General features: G+C 40.1%; 1 pseudogene; it reads right to left on the bottom strand.

Moving 5' to 3' along the window:
* Positions 1 to 287: 287 nt before the first annotated feature.
* On the bottom strand, positions 288 to 3,752 carry LOC102562777 (bifunctional heparan sulfate N-deacetylase/N-sulfotransferase 4-like; annotated as a pseudogene).
* Positions 3,753 to 14,650: the final 10,898 nt, after the last annotated feature.

The raw sequence follows: 14,650 nt of genomic DNA, 5'->3' as shown, positions 1-14,650 counted from the left end.
TTCTTCCCATACTGGAAGACTCTGCTGGTGTTCTGTTCTATAAGGTAGAAAAGAAGCTAAAAGTGTGACAAAAAAATCTGTGTAAATAGGTGGAAGTTGGGAAGACAATGGGTACAGTTACCAGGGGAGGGGGAGGGGATGTATGAAGGAATGCACATTGTTCTTTAGTTGTATGTAGTCATAAAGCATGATATGTCTAAAATAGTACAGGAAACCCTTGCTATTTGCAGGTTTGGCATTTGCAGTTTCAAATATTCATGACTGGCGAACCTGCATCTTAAATACACTTACAGAAGCTCTTTGGGAATGCTGCACTTGCCGATGCTGGGCTCCCACTGCTGCCACTGGGCTCCCACCACCACCAGTTCAGCCGTGCCCCTCACAGCCACCAGGGGCATTGCATTCATGACATTCATGAACGCAGTGCCGTATTTGCGGATTTCGCCATTAGCAGGCATCTCAAGAATGTATCCCCCGTGAATGGCGAGGGTCGCCTGTATATGCCTAAAAGATAGGACAAGATCTTTATGACATAATGATCATAATTGCCAGGGCTTGAAAAGTATGCCTAGCATATCTTACAAGAAGCATTATGCCTATTTGCCAAGGGGGAAAATGGATGGCTCAATCGATTGATCTATCTATCTATAGATATCCACAGATCTATGAGTTCAACCATGTGCAGAAGACAAAGGGGAATTCTTTTTAGTCCCCGAGGGTGCCTAGTTTACTATATCTATCTATTGATATAAAAGCATAGACACAGATATGGTAGCACAAATATCTATGCATCTATATAGATATATAAACCTATAAATATATATGGCAGCAAGGATATATGATCAGTTCCACCATATCCCTTTTTTAGCTACACATTTTCCTGTTCCATACCACATGCTTTGATTCAAGTTATATTTCATGGAATAAACTACACACCCTCAGAGACTAGGAAAGAATTCCCCTTTGTCTTTTTCACACAGTAGAACTTATAGAATCATTATACAAAAAAAAAATAAATAAAATGACCAGTGAGGGATGGAGTTGGTGTGTTTCACATAAGTAACTCCTATTCATGTAAGAAATTCCATTATCACTTAATTAATCTTTTAAAAATCTATAAAGTCAGTAAGACTGGTGTGAGTAAGGATTAGTGTCAAAGGCAAAGATTTCAGAATTGGTTCTTGAGTGGCTAATTTTTATATAAAATTAATATTAATATCAGTATTTAACTCTGCATTTTATATATGGTATTAATCTGAAAGAAATAGGAAAAACATGAAAAATATGGGCTAGATGGAGTTGCCATTCAGTGGATACAGAACAACAAAGCTGGGAGTGGTTACAAATAATTTGGAAGACAAAAGAAGAATTCCAGAGGAGCTTGATACATTAGAGAACTAGGTTAGAATTAGAGCCAACAAAAGGAAACTCAAAAAAGAGAAATGTAGGGTATTAAAACTAGGGAAGAAAAACAAAATGAATATATGAAAAACAGGAGAAATGGACAAGACAGTAGCATTGCCAAGAAGAATCTCGGGTAATAGCAGATCAGATTCCCAAGATAGGTCAGCAAAATGCTACTCCTGAAAAAATAAAAAAATAAAAAATCCTTTTTTGGGCTTTGGTAATATCAGTATTGTGTGCAAGACATGTGAGATATCAGGACCACACTACTTGGCACTGGTAAGACCTCAGCTGATATACTGGATCCATTTTAAGAACGAGAGAAATAAACTAGAGACGTTCCAAAGGTCAGTCAAGGAATGGCTGAGAGAACTAAGTAAGTTTAGATTGGAAAAAAGAAGATTAAGGATGCAGGGGGGCATGACAGCAGTTTTCAAATATTTCAATGGCTGCTATAGAGAAGGGGGAGAACTACTGTTCTTCCTTGCCACAATGGGCAAGGACATGAGAAAGTTAGTTTAAACTTCAGCAATGCAGATTTAGGTTAACTGCAAACTTCTTCACAGTTATTCCACAGAACAGAATGCTTAGGGAAGCTGTAAAATCCTGTTTAGTGGAAGTTCTAAGAAAGGACTTGGTAGGGTGGTCTGAGGTGGTTTAGGAATAGCACATCCTACATCTGTAGAGGGAGTTGGAACAGAAGATCCTTGAGGTCCCTCCCATCCATCAGCATATCTAGGATTTTGAAGAGGGTGGCACAGCATGACAGAGTTGGGGGTAGGATGCTGCAGCAAGAAAATACATTATTGCCAAGAGCCAAGTTAGCCTTTCCTTTGGTCTGGAACCATTGCAGCTTTACACAGCAAGCAAAGACCTTAACTTAGTGGTGGCTGCAAACCAGGGAAGAGTTCAACTGGATTTTGGTAGTACCATCCCCTTTCACAGTTTGTCCTGCCCCTAGCCTGGTACTCCCTGCTCTGCTTTGCTGGGAAAAGGAACTGTAGAGGGGTAAGACCACATCATCACTGCCCATTTCCATCCTTATAGTTCTAGAATTCTGTGACTTTACTGTGAATTAATTGCATATTCATGAAGTAAAATTAAACAAATATACAAGTCACTTGTTTTAAAACCAGATTCAAGTAGGTAAATAATGTAGGACAGATCTCACTTACTATACATAGGTATGTCATCAGCTGAGGATCTGACCTTTCATAGCAGTGTTGTAGGCATTCATGGTATATATAACCATTAGTTCATAATCACTAGAATAATGTTTACTCTTGCATGGCACCATAATATAGCAGTCATATGGAGTTATCCTTTAAGGCCTCAAGGTTATACAGTTTTATTAATTATCTTTCTTACCTTCACATCACTGGCTTTCATCTTAGATGACATCTTTATTGGAAATGAAGAAACTATGTCAACAAGAATGTACCTATCCAATGAAAATGTGAGCTTCTTCACAGACAGGAAATAAATAACATATACAAAAAAATCAGCTTATGCAGCTAAAAGTTCAAGTTGTTAAAACAAGAAGAATTTGCAAAATAGAATACACTGAATCCCATCATGAAACCCCAAATCTTGAACAACAATAACATATATCTCCAGAAGTGCCTTGTGGGAGTTGTTCAAATGACTTAGTATTAGCTAACAGGATTGATTCAAATGTAGAATGATTGTACTGAAAAACTGTCCAGTCTTCCCCAGCCGGTGGTCCTGTTGAGATTTATGAAGCTTTGGTAGTATGAAGTAAAGGAGAATGAATATTTACACAACAGTCTTCAGTGTCTAAGTTATCATACAGATGCAATAGAAAGCCTTTTAATTAAGTACTAACAAATTGTTCTCATTGACCTGATGAAAAGCATCATGCCAATACTACAGTCCACACAGTACCTGTCCAAAAAGTTTCTGAGATAAGCATCCGTATTTACATAGTTTTAAATGTTTTCATAAATAATTACTGCCTATTTCTCTCTTTTGATAAGAGTTGGAATGTCACCTTTGCCAGTTGCGATCTCCATATTATATTGATATCTACTTGATTCAAAGATAGTAATAATGTCTTATCCCAGTTGTGAACATTGGCTCTTCATAAATATGAGGATTACAGCATCAGTTCTAGCAACATAAAGTGACCAAGCTGATTTCATCTCAAGAAACATGATAAAATCTTGTTCCTGCATTCCATTTTTGGGATCAACTTAAAACCTGCTATTTCTTGCTTGCATCCATTGTACAAATAATAAGCAAAAACAACAATGGTTACCATATAAAAGACGGTCAAAAAAACAAACCAGTCTTTGAAAATGTCTGGGAAAACTGACTGCAGAGTTCATAGTTTATGATTTTGACCTACCCTGTTTTGTCAATTAACAGTGTACCAGTGAAAGGAGCAAATGTTGTGGAAACAACACTTCATAGCTTTTGTAACCATAGCAAAAAGTAACTGAAACCTGATAAAGTGAATGTGATGGGTAATCCATTAGTTCCTTGTTCCAGTTAACTATATGCCAACAAAATAAGGGAAGGTGTAGTTTCTACAATTGCTGTATAATTTTGAGATCAATTTACCCATTTCTGCACAGGTAGAAACCAAACAGGTGGGAGGGAGCAATGCCCTGCCTGCACAGCTGGGTATGGGGAAGTCCCCCTGGCCTGGGGCTGCCCTGCCCTATAGGAGCAGAGAGGGTTTCCCCCTCCTTCATTCCCTGGTATGGCTGCTTGGCTCAGGCACTGCCACAGGTGGGAGGGAAGAGCAGGCTCCCAAACTGGGTGCCTGCCCACACATCCAGACATGGGGGCTTGGGGGAGTCCACAACTTGCGGGAGGGTTCCCCACCCCAGCCTGGGGTCTCGTAGCCCAGGGCTGCCTAACCCCATGGGGTCAGAGGGGGTTCCCCCAATCCTGCTTGGGTCAGGTGGCTTTTCAGTTCAGCTGCTGTTGCAGGTGGGAGTGGAGAGCAGTCCTGGTCCAGATGACTACTCCCCACACCCTCCTGCAACAAGACCTGAGCCCAGTTAGCCACCTGGCCATGAGGGGGAGAGAGGAACCCCCTCAGATGCCATGGGGCAGGGCAGCCCTGGGCTGGGGGATCCCAGGCTGGGGCAGGCGAAGCCCCATAAGGCAGGTGCTCTTCCTTGCCCCCCATGCCTGGCTGTATGGACAGGCACCTGGTCTCAGGGGCTGCTTCCCCCTCCCATCTGCGGGGACCTGAGCTATGGTCCAAACTGGATGCATGGGGGAGGAGGTAGGGAACCCCTTCTGTTCTCATGTGGCAAAGCAAACCAGGGCTCAGGACACCAGGCCAGCCATGGGGAAACTCCTTGAGATGGGGGCTCCCCCCCCCATGGCCCAGCACCTAGATGTGGGGGCTGTTCAGCCTCCTGTGTGGGACATGGCAGGAGGCTGGGGGAGTGGGCTGGGAAGCCAATTGGGGATGGCCCTCACCATGAGTGACTGATGCCTCCTGAATCTGGGGGGGGCGGCACCTGCAGAAGCCACTGACCCTGTCAGGGGAGGTACCAGCCCTATCAACAGCATCAGTGTTGGCCATTGGGGAGGAACTGGCCCCGTCAGGGGGGGCATGTGCACCCTGTGCATCTCCTACCAGTCACCTATGGTCCTCATTTGGCTGGGCTTGGCAATAGCCAGCAGGCTCAGAGGCATGCTCTATCCCCCCCCCCCCCCCCCCCAGCATCTAGCCTGAGCCAGTAAAGACATCTGGTTGCCTTTCCCAACTGAAAAGGTAACATTAGTTCAGTTCATTATTGGTCCAATCTATGCAGCTTAGAGAAGCTATAAAGATTGAATCGATTCTGCCTCAGGCTCTCTGACTGTCTGTACTTAGCCAAAGTGATGAGAAATGGATGCTTAGGGAAGGAAAGCATGAGACTGAAATATAAACTCTATTTTAGCTTCACCTTTCCCTCTGTTTAAGCCTTGTAGTCTACCGCAGGTTCAGAGCTTCCCAAAGACAGTGAGCAAACTACAGGCACATACAGAAGTGCAGCTTCCCACTCTACCTGAGAACACATTGCAGGAAGTATTTTGAGTTACAACAAACCCCCAGATCAAACCAAAGTTCACTGTTTGTTCCAGGGGGAGGGGAATCTAGCTACTGGCTGGGAACCTCCTGCTGGTTTCCCCTAGCAATGACCCTTTCTTCCTCCCAGCTTGTGCTGTTTTCAGAATGGGAGGGAGGAAAGGGAGCAGAGGGAGCTTATTTTAGGGGTTCCTAACTGTTGCTGGAGGGTGAGGTGGGACGGGTGGATAGGAGCCCCTCCCACCTTGAGGGGCTCCAATCCACCTGTCCTACCCTCCAGCATGGGCTGAACCCCCTTCTCCCCGGACTGGAATTCCTCTGCTCCCTTTCCCTCTTCCTATTCGGAAAACAGTTTCAGGCTGGGAGGCAGTGCAGACAGAAGTTACTGAAGATGATAGCTTCACAAGCCACCTTCCAAGGCTGCAGACAGAAGTGACAGTTTTGCCTAATCTGGCTCCTGGAAGCACTCTACAGATGTGACTAAACAGAAGTGTATGGCTGCAAAGTGCTTTAAAAGGGCCTGCTTCCCCTTTCCGTGTTCCTACTATAGGCTATGTACTCCTACTCCCATGGGTCTAGCAGCTTCTCAGTAGTTCCTATTATCTGCTGACCTTAGCACTGCTTCTCTGTCACCTTGCTCACTTTGCAGAGCAGCAGCCCCAGCCTCCCAATCCACCTGATGGATCACAATAAGCATCTTACCCATTACCCTACACTGCATTGGTCCTGAACAGCAGTACCATTCTTCAGACTCCACTCAGAGTGAACCATCACTGTAATAAAGCCCTGTCCCCCACAGTAACCAGATTCCCCACTTTTGTTAGAGCAGTGTGAGGCACTGGAGAGGAAATACAACTTGGTAAATATAAATAAATAAAAATAAAAGAATAAACCATTACCACCATTCGAACCAGAAAGAAAGAATTCACAGCAACTCTCTTGTCACAGGCCTGACAGGAATTGCTCCTCCCTTCACTCTTCTAATTTTTGTACCACTAAGAAAGGAGGAGAGCAAGAGAGAGAGAAAGGAAAGTCCTTAGCATGCAGGAGCTACAGTAACTGCACCCTTCCCAGCTAAATCCCATTCTGCACAGATGCTGTTTAAGATTCAGCCAGCTGGAATGATTCACAGCTTTCTATTCAGCCTGATTGCAATGCAACTTCTCACACTGACCCAACAATTATACCCATGCTTGCTGATGGGGAAAGAGAGAGAGAGGGAGAAACTAATTCTCTGCTTTCAAACTTTGCAGCAGCTGCTCAGTACTGTGGCTTTCCCCCCTTCTGTTTCTGCAGACTGTATTCTCTCTCTCTTGCTGCATGTATGTTCTTCAGTCAGAGACAATCGATTCTTTCAAATCATATTCATGTAATTCTTGAAAGTGCAAAAAAACACTGACAGAAAGAAAGCAGAACAAATTTAGATCCCCTTTAAAAAAAAATTGAAAAATGTATAGATTTTTGTACATGCACCCATATATATGCATTATGTGTAATCTAATACAGGATGGATAGACTGATTAATTGATCAAAGGAGCTCAACCAAGAGTCCCTTGTTAGAGGCTAACTATTTCAGCCTTGACTGACTATAATATAATATAATATAATATAATATAATATAATATAATATAATATAATATAATATAATATAGGCACTTATTCTGATTTCATTTGCAGCAGTATAAATGTGGAATAACTTTGCTCAAATATCAGTGGGGTAACTGAAAACAAAATTTGACAGACAAAGAGGTAAGTTTTATACACACAAGCATGCACACACACTAAAAATAATGTTGTTGGGAGGGAATTCAGAAATCAGCTATATTCCTCTCACACCCAAATAATTGATTAGATTGTCCTTAAGGATCTTCTGGATCTGTGATGGTGCTTTTGCACAGTTTGCTTTCAGATTTAGGCAGCTTCTTAGAAGAGATCTATAAATGTCATGTTCTGCTACCAACAAAGATAGCTAAAGATGTCCTCTGAATAATAGCTTTCTGTGGTCTGAAAGAGCAAAGCAAAAATTCAAGATTATAGTGCTTCGCTAAGTGATATAGGGCTTGCACATTAATTAGGTGCTTCATCAACTCATGAACACCTTTGTTTTTGCTCTATTCAAGAATATGTGAACTATAAAATTACATGTTATTTTCTTTCTTTTTAATAAAAATAAAAACATTGCCAACCAAATGGAACATATGTCTGGAAGAAAGATGACAAATGCATCACTGAATTTTGGCAGCATGAGCTGCAGCATAGATATCTTACTGGTTATTTATTGACAGCGTAGCTGGCACTGTTCCAGATTTAAGCAGAATATCTAAAATATGCACTGATTTCATCACTAGCTATTTTTTTTTTTCTGCAGGAACTGTCTCAGATAATTGTCCATTGTTTGAACCAATGCTGTATTTCAGTTGTATGATTTTATTTTTATTATAAAACATTTTGAGGTAAACACTTTTGGGAGATCATCAGATGGGTGCGGTTAATATAAATTATATAGATATTTCAAGAGACTGAAAAAGGGAAAGCAGTTATGCCAATATAGACTTAAGGAACACAATGGGTGAGTCTACACAAGATACTTCACAGTAGCCTAATAACACAGAGCAGCAGCATGATGGCCAAAAACTGTGCTAATATACTACTGTACAGTGTTATTAGGCTACTGCACAGTAAGTGTCATAGCCCCCCCCCCCCCCCCATGCATCAGCGCTACTGCTCAGTAGAGTGAGTTGCTACATATTTAGTTAGTACTTCATTAAGCAAGTACTAAATTAAATGTGTAGTACCTACTACTAACCACTGTGCATTAATGAATGTGTAAACATGTCCAATGGAAAACAAATTAAAAGAGAAGGCAGAAGAGCAGCTAGAGTAGATGCTAGCAACTTTATATGTTTTTGTTCAAGGCAATTTTAGACTTGGCATTTTACTCTATTGATCCATGAGTCAAATTTGTCTCTTTAGTGAATGATTTCTTCTGGATATGGACCAGAATCAGAGCTCTGCAGAAAACCTGACCTAAGTTTTGCACCCAGATGGAAAATTGTGCACTAGCTTTGAAGCATTTTAAACTAAAGTTTTAATTATGAGAATAAATAATAGAATCAGTATAGTGCTCTTTGTGCTATTTAATTTCAAATGTAATCATTTATATATTTTTAATGTTCAGTATGCTTCAGATATTTTTTTACATAAGTGCATAATATAAGTGGCCACGGGAAACCTGGAACATTTTGTAGCTACATATGGAATATCTACAAATTTTAATATCTGAGGAAGGTATGAAATTTGCTTATATTTATGGAATAAGACTGTTAATTGAATGTTCAAATAATCATCATGAAAGGACTTCCAATATGGTGAGCGCTGTCTTCTTAAATTTCAGTCTCATAGCCACATAAAGGGGACATTCCAGACCTTTTAGAGCTATTCTATCTTCATGAAGTTATCACTGTACAGTTCATTTGTAGAAAGTTTGCTTTGCAACAATAAAGAGGAGAGAAGTTCCCCTTTCCTCAGGAAAAGATCCTGGAGAACTGATCTGAGATAGTTATAAATGTTTCAGGAAATTCTACAGCAACCAAACTTCAGAGTATATGGGACTTTTGTGAATATGGCTGTTAGTTTTTTGCACTGACTGATCAGTTTTTGTTTTGTTTTAGTTTTAAAATGTTGTTTACTTACACTTGATTATCTTGTAAAATTATTAATGGGGACAAGCTAAACTAATACAATCTAGACATAAATATCCCATAAAGTTGTACCAGTTAAACTAATTTGGTGCAACACTACAGATTTGCTATCCTTCACAAACCCTGAGAAAAAAACCCTACAAGGCAGCATTTGATGCTTATTTACGTACCTTGCAAACTTTTTGCTGTAGGCTCTCAAAACATAAACAAATATATATTTATGGTTTCTTTCATTATCACGGGAGCAACAGTGTATACTTAAACACAAGCCTTAGCAAAGAGATACTTATTTATACTGACATTTTTAAGGATGTTGAGTAATGTAAATTTTGAGCTGGATAGCTACTTTAGTCAGGATACAAAGTAACCATGCTAAGGCACGTGAATATCTTTCTCCTGGGTCTGACAAACCCACTAATTTTCCCATCTACCATAAAGTCCAAGAAGTTGACTAAAGTAAACTATTAGTTCCATGGAGTAGTGTTTGTACACTGAAAATACTATGTAAATGTCTTCAGGAAGTTGCAGGTATCACATGGTGGATGCACTCTTCAGTTAAGACTCCTGATTGGAAATTAATTTTGGGTCTAATTTCAATGCAAATTTCCTGGGGAATTTTGGGCAAGCTCCTATAAGCTGATCCAGTGCCTACGGAGGTCAATAGGAGACTTTGCTGATGTTCACAGTTGTTGGAACAGGCCATTAATTTTCTTTTGTCTTAGTTCTGCTGTAAAAACTGTGAACCCTCTCTCTTTCCTTTTCTTTCCCATGGGACCTGTGAGAATAGTCACTAATGTTTCTGAAGTGCTTACATCCAATGGAAAGCAATGTTACAGAAAAGCAGAAGAACAAGCAGAACATAAAATATTCACTTTGACCATCAAGTAGAATAATTTCAAGAGTTGAAGGAAGGAATAGTTAATTTCTGTGGATTGTGTGTACTCTTTTATGTAAAAATATGATTCTTTATTAAGTTTCTCTAGCCACAGTTCAAGTAGAGAAATTTCACTAGGGATGTAGATATTCTTGCTTCTTATCTTATCACCATGTTAAACCCACTTGCTCATTCAAAGTCTTACTTTGTTGTTGTTCTTCTTTAGTATGACAAAAATGGTGTCCATATCTTTATCTTTGTGTGCTTTGGTGTTTTTGTTGATTTGGAAGCACTCGGCCATCAGAGACATTACCAGGAAGTGGCTCTTGTGGATCCCCTTACTTTGTTGTTACAAGCCCTTAGAAATGTAATTAAGATGGAAAACAAATTACTATATTTATTTGGCTACCAAATCGTCCTAAATAAGATGCACTTCTAGTTCTGGTAAGGAAAAATGAAGAAAAAAATGATTTTTTTCAGAGTTTTATCTGTTATTGCACCACCTCACCCAAGGGATAAACTCTTGGGCCACATGGAGAAGGGGTAGAGTCCTGTTATGAGCATTACTTCTCCTTCCTCTCCCCAGTTTATTACCAATTCAGCAGTAGATGTAAGAGGGCTAGATCTCTAGCTGTTAACCTTACAGCAGTGGGAAGGGGAGTGACCCTGGGTATAGGACACTGCCCTACTCCATGTGACCCAAGGGTTAAACCCTGGGTAAATCATGATGAGCAAAACTCCCTTCTGCCATTCCAGAGTCCCTCTGACACCATCCCATTGTGGGCACCACTCTCCTCCTGCAAGACATGCACTCGAATTTTGGATGGATAATTGTCAGGGAAAAGTACATGTGGCATGCAAAGAAATAAGGTATTATCAGATTTATTAATGGTCCAGCGGCATTTTTAGAGACAGGTCTAGATAATAGAATAATATTTTTCCTACTTTGTCTTATAATTTTACTTGACTTGCACAAGTTCCTAAATTCATTATAAAAATAAACATTTTATAAGAAATACAAAAGCAAAATAAAATAAATATTGATATATAGTAATATATTGAAATACATGTTAAGATATTATAATCAATGTATAATGAGTAAATATGAATATGAACTAGGTCAGATGCTTATCCATTATAAATCAGTGCCGGTCTACCAAAATTAATGGAACTATAATCATTGCTGTAAGCTGAAGATCTATCACAAAATATTCCCATCATTTCTAAGGGTTTTGTCCTGCCATCCATCACCGTTGTTTCTGAGGGCCTTCCAAGCGGGAATTATTAGAAGAGTTACTTCCCTGTTTTATTTCATTTCATGGAACCCTTTTCTTTGACTAATTTTGGCCTACATTCTTCTGGAGATACTTACTATCAAAAGCATAAGTAATATTTCATTAAAAAAAAACAAAAAACAAAAAACAAAAAAAAAACCCAAGGCCAACCTAAACCTAGTACTTTTCTAGTATGATTAGGGTCAAGATTTATTTTTTTGAACAATAATATGCATCTATACTTACATTTACAACAAACTCTTCCAAGAACTGGCAACTGTGTATCTTTTAATTGAAAAGAGGGCATATTAAAGATGCAATAACTTAACCTAGAAAACATGGGCTAAAAAGCTTCCATCCAACTTCTTCTTTCCTAGTTCTAAAGTAATCATTGCTTATTGGCACATTCACACTATGTTAACTGGACTTGAACTGAAAGACCATGAACTTTGAAATACATCCATAATTGATAGAGAACTATATCAACTAGGCATCAATATAGCAGCCCTTAGCAAGATGAGACTTTCAGAAACTGAATCACTAGATGAAGTAAGCTACCACCACTTCTGCTGGTTTGAGAAATCTACCAATGAACCAAGGATACACGGTGTCAGATCTGCTGTTAAGAAGTCTGTCCTCAGTGTATATACATCTCCAGTATTTATCAATCAGGGGATCATGTGGTTGGACATGAACATGAACTTGGGAACCCTGATTCATCTGTCCATCTACAGACAAACACTTAACTACTCCAAACAATAAAAGGATTAGTTCTATTCCCAACTGCAACAGATCATTAAGAATGTGCTCGTAAGGAACAGACTTGCTGTTCTTAGTGATTTCACTCCCCATGTGGATAAGGACTGGGTCAAATGGGGAGATATCATTGGCCAACATGGCACAGGTAGCCTCAAACAAAATGGTCAGTGTGTCCTTGAGCTTTGTGCCTGTTGTGACCTGATAGTCTTGATCTGGCAACAGCTGTGGTAAGGTCCCTATGATGCTATAATGGGTCTTATATGAGGCAAGAAGACTAAAACAAGACATGGATGTCCTAAAGTAAAAGCAAGTTTATTGAACCCTAACAGATAAAATTCTAATTAAAATTGAAGCAGCATTAGCTGTTAAAAAAATCAGGTTTGTAGCAAGTCAAAGCAGATGCTCACCACCCTGAAATGTTGTGAATGCAACTTCACTGGTTGATCAGGCTGTGAAGTCTTGTCCGGGGGACTCCTGGCTCCCACATCTGATTTTGAGACAGGATCTTGGATTGGAGACAGGATCTCTTCAGGCTTTCATCAGGAGTGTTCTAAGGAAGGGTTCCAATTCTTGTTCTTATACACTTTATCATGGATTCATAGATTGTAAGGCTGGAAGAGATCTTGGAAGATCATTGGGTCCAGCCCCCTGCACCAAGCAGGAAAAATAACTGGGGACCAGGTTACCCCAGCAAGGTTACTGTCTAGTCTCCTCTTGAAGATTTCCAGGGTAGGTGATTGCACCACCCCTGGAGGGAACTTATTCCACACTCTGGACACTCTGACCATAAAGAAGTTTTTCCTAAAGTTGAGCCTGAATCAGTCTTCCAGGAGTTTGTGGCTAGTAATCCTAGTTTTCCCCTGGGGTGCCTTGGTGAACAGTTTCTCACTGAGTCCTTCATGTACTCCCCAAGTGTATCAGTAAGCTGCTACCAGGTCCCCTCTCAGCCTTCTTTTCCTCAGGCTGAAAAGTCCCAGATCCCTCAGCCTTTCCTCATATGTCTTTCCATGTAAAATGCTGGCCACTTGGGTGGCTCTTCTTTGGACTCTCTCAAGCTTGTCCATGTCCTTGTTAAAGTGTGGTGCCCAGAACTGGATGCAGTACTCCAGCTGCAGTCTCACCAGTGCTGAGTCTCACCAGTAGAATGTTACTGTGTTATCATTAATACATTAGCATAAGCTCTTCCTTATAATGCATATTAATGAGCCTATTTTTGCTTGCCATATATGAATATCTGTAACTGGAATTTCCCACTATCTAAAAGCAAATTTATTCTAAGGTAGGGGTTAGTTTTGCTATTGATAAATTCCCTTTCTCTCAGCCAAATTCCATATTTTTGGTTGGCCCAATTTCTGTTTTGACTTTGGTCATCTGACCAGGGTCTTCCCAGACTTCTTTTCCTTTGCCAGGGATGGGTCATGGTCAGGGTGACCTGTCTGTCAAATTTCTGCTGGGTTGCAGCTGGTTGCAGCTAAGAATAAGTGTGCATTAAACACAAATGTTGGTCTCTTGCCAAGCACCTGTACTATTGAACTGGGCCTAGAAGTCTCTGGGTCCCAACAGCATTCTGAGTGCCTCTCTAATTAAAGTGCCTACAACATCATGTGTATTCAGCACCCTGCACTTCAAAATGGCAGCAGGAGTGCTTTAACTAAACTTCATACAATGGGCTTTAGTTAAAGTGCCCCTACCACCATTTTGAAACACAGGATTGCTGAATACACATGATGTGGAGGCTTCTGGAGTGCACTAAATAGCACGCTCCAGCAGACTTGCTTAATTGAGTCTGATAATTAGCACACATTGGAGCAGAGGTCCATCACATGTATAGGTGCCTTTACAGACCATCTGAATTCTACCTTAGACGTTCCATTCCTTTTTTGGATCTAGCTCTTATAGCCTTTTTGTCTCTGTTTCAAATCTCCCTGCCCTCAGCTTCCTATTTCTTAGGTTTGGTGTGATTATAAATGTTGAAATGTTATTGTAATAGCATCTGATACTTACTATATATTATGATTATATTACCCTTCTTTAAACAGTAATAGATATATATTTTTGGTGGGGGGTTTTTAAGACATCAAGTGGTCTTTGACAGTGATGGTAAATCCTACCATGTATTCTTAAAGTCATTCAGACCTTTGTGGAACAGGTTTTCACCCCTTAAGTTAAGAAAGAATTAATCACAAAGACATTTTTCTGTCTTCTCAGGGAATCTTTTACCATATTATAGCAGAAATAAATCTCCCATGCTGACTCATCTCTAATTTCTATTAATTCCATATTTATATGCAAGCCTGAATGGTTATATATCATGGTAGAGTCTATGGCAGTAAATAATGTTCACACTAAGATCCTATATTTAAAAAATAGCTATTGGTCCTAGATTTCACTCCACAAACTCAGGAGGGGGAAAAACAAAACAAAACAAACAAGTGTCATATTAATGTCCAGGTGCCCAGGACTTTTAATCTCCATTTGTAAGGGCCTTGTTATATGTTGCACTTTAAGCTACTCACATTTTGATCAGTGTTAGTACTATCTCAAGTTTAGAACAGTCTCATCTTAAAGCTAAAAACCTTCTCTG

The sequence above is a fragment of the Alligator mississippiensis genome, chromosome 2 (genome assembly GCF_030867095.1).
Source record: "Alligator mississippiensis isolate rAllMis1 chromosome 2, rAllMis1, whole genome shotgun sequence".
NCBI lineage: Eukaryota > Metazoa > Chordata > Crocodylia > Alligatoridae > Alligator > Alligator mississippiensis.
Note: the sequence above shows the minus strand (reverse complement) of the source record. Positions and strands in the feature narration are given on the sequence as shown.